General features: G+C 63.1%; 2 non-coding genes across 2 annotated transcripts in view; both read right to left on the bottom strand.

Moving 5' to 3' along the window:
• LOC146871512 (28S ribosomal RNA) overlaps positions 1-28 on the bottom strand; it is a 3,662-nt gene extending 3,634 nt beyond the window's left edge. Inside the window, exon 1 of the ribosomal RNA XR_014959775.1 lies at positions 1-28. This exon is cut by the window's left edge and continues 3,634 nt beyond it. This is a non-coding gene — a ribosomal RNA (28S ribosomal RNA).
• A 459-nt stretch (positions 29-487) lies between these two features.
• Positions 488-641, bottom strand: LOC146871511 (5.8S ribosomal RNA). Its single transcript, XR_014960158.1, has one exon. It is a non-coding gene; the product is annotated as a 5.8S ribosomal RNA (ribosomal RNA).
• Positions 642-2,500: the final 1,859 nt, after the last annotated feature.

Raw genomic sequence — 2,500 nt, 5'->3', positions numbered from 1 at the left:
GCGGGTCGCCACGTCTGATCTGAGGTCGTAGTCGGAAAGAAAACGCCGGAGCGTTCGGGGGGGAGCCGGGGAGGGCCGGGCACACACCCCCTGCCGGGGCAGGGGATCGGCCCGGTGTAACCGGCAGCGCGTGCCCTCTTTCCCCCGGATCGCGTCTGGAGGGGTTTCGCGCCCTCGCCGGGGAGCCGGCCGCGGAGGAGGACGCCCGAGGCGCGTGCGCGCGGGTAGCCGGTGGGACACCACGGACAGCCACGCGCGGCACGCAGCCAGGCGCCCCGGGACGGGCCCGGGCGGACCGGTCGCCGGGCCCCCTTCTTGGGGGGCCAGGCGCGCCGGCGGCGTACCTCCCCAGCAGGACCCGGCCAGGGACCCTGCCGACGGGCAATCGGGGGGTCTTACCTTGTGGGGGGACGAAGGGGAAGTGGAGCTCACCCTGCGACGGCCCCAGCCGCGTCCCGGGGAAGCCCCGGGGCGATTGACGATCGAGCGACCCTCAGACAGGCGTAGCCCCGGGAGGAACCCGGGGCCGCAAGGTGCGTTCGAAGTGTCGATGATCAATGTGTCCTGCAATTCACACTAATTCTCGCAGCTAGCTGCGTTCTTCATCGACGCGCGAGCCGAGTGATCCACCGCCAAGAGTCACAGGCAACTTTTCCAAAACGTTCGCCCACCTGCGGGCGCAGAAGAGGCGGGAGGAAGGCGACGCCGTCCGTCCGTCCGTCGCCCGCGCGGCGAGACGGCCCGGGCGCCCTGTTCAAGGCTTCCCCTCTGGGAGTCAGACGGCACCGTCGTGGGGGGAAAAAAACATTGCCAGGCGCTCGGCCCGGCCCCACCCGCCCGGGGGCGAGGGAGGGGGGCTCCCGGAGCAGGCAGCCCCGCAGCCGCCGGTTACCCCGGGAGGGACCGCGCGAGTCTTCAAACCCCTCAGCCCGGCCTCACGGGGCCGGGTCGGACCGGGTACCTGGACACGAGGGAGGGTCGCTCCACCTGCACATCAGCCGTCCGTCGCCGGATCGGCCCCGAGCCGTGCCAGCAGAGGCTGGCGATCGGCCCACCACCACCCTCGCCTGGGTCGGAGGCGCCGAAAGGGAAGAGCCAGGCGGCTCCCCATCCCGCACGCCTCCCACCGAGAGGAGCCAGGGTCCCATCGCAGGCCCTCGGCCCCTGCTCTTCCAGGCCGCCCTGCCGCGCGAGAAGGGCCGCTCCTCGGTCGCCCGAGACACCGGTCAGATCGTACCGGGACTCGGGACGCCTGGAGGGCCCAGCCGGCGCCAGGGCCTTTTTTGGAGGGAGGGGTGGTGCCAGCCAAGGGATGCACTGCCATTCGGTTCCGTGCCAGGTGAGCTCGGTGTGAGAAGTTGGCCTGATATGTAGTGCTCACTATTCTAGTGATCACTGTGTATCATTCCAAACGACCCTTATTGATGATTGGTTGTAAGTCAACCTTATAGACCAGCTATCCTAGTAGCGTGGACAAGAGCAGTATTCAGGCTAAACTCTAGAGGGCGTGTTAAGCCAGCTGTTTACCATCACATATACCCCTTGAACACCAAGTGAAAGGACACCACACAAGTTGTTATGAAAATAAAGGATATTTATTTATAACAAGACTACCCTGGCTCTTTATGAGTCAGGGAGCTAAGCACAATACAAAACTCTTAGGAAAATACTTCTGGTTGCACAATTTACACAAATGCCCGAAGGGCACGAAACCATTTACACTGCAAGTGGAATGGGAGAGGTTAGAAAGTTTAAAGTTACTGATTCCGGAGGAATCCGATCAGTGGGACTAAACGAAAAAGGAACTGGACACTTGTAGAGTGAACCTACGATGGAACACCGAGATGCTCGAGTTACCTAGCCCAGAGGCTGCGGCTGCGTGGGGTTCAGCAAGATGTCGGGAGTCCTCGTTGTAGTCTCAGGAGCCTGAAAGAAGAAGTTGCTGGCAGGCGACCAGTGTCGATGTTCAGCGAGATCCAAGCCTGGATCGGTGATGAAGGAAACCTGAAAGCAGAGGGGACTCAGTTCTCAACCGCTAGCCAGCGATCGTGTGGGTACCAGGAAGGTACCGGATGAAGTCACCTCGACCAGGTGAGTGGATGACGTCGGACTCGGCTGTTCCTCGGACCAGGAGGCGCGGCGGCGACCAGGATGGAGGGCGAGCTGTCCCACGAAGGTGTCTGCTGTCGATGATGCTGGGCCCAGGAGTGGGGCAGCAGGTCTTGGCAGTGGCAAACCCACGCGGTGGAGTCAAGATGGCATCTGGAGTGGACCAGGAGGGTCCGAGGTACTCCTCTGTTGAAGGGGAGCAAGAGCCAGTCTGGAGCAACCAGACCAGTGATGAAAGACTGTCGTGGTGCGTCGTGAAGAGGGCCACAAGCCGGTCGGCGAGTGGTCAGACAACGCGGTGAGCAGCAAGGAGCAGAAGGGCCCCCACACAGATCACATGGATGCTGGGGAGGCAGACTTCGGTGCTGGAGCCGCTCAGGGTTAGGGCTTC

Source organism: Triturus cristatus, chromosome 1_1 (assembly GCF_964204655.1).
Source record: "Triturus cristatus chromosome 1_1, aTriCri1.1, whole genome shotgun sequence".
Classification (NCBI taxonomy): Eukaryota; Metazoa; Chordata; class Amphibia; order Caudata; family Salamandridae; genus Triturus; species Triturus cristatus.
Note: the sequence above shows the minus strand (reverse complement) of the source record. Positions and strands in the feature narration are given on the sequence as shown.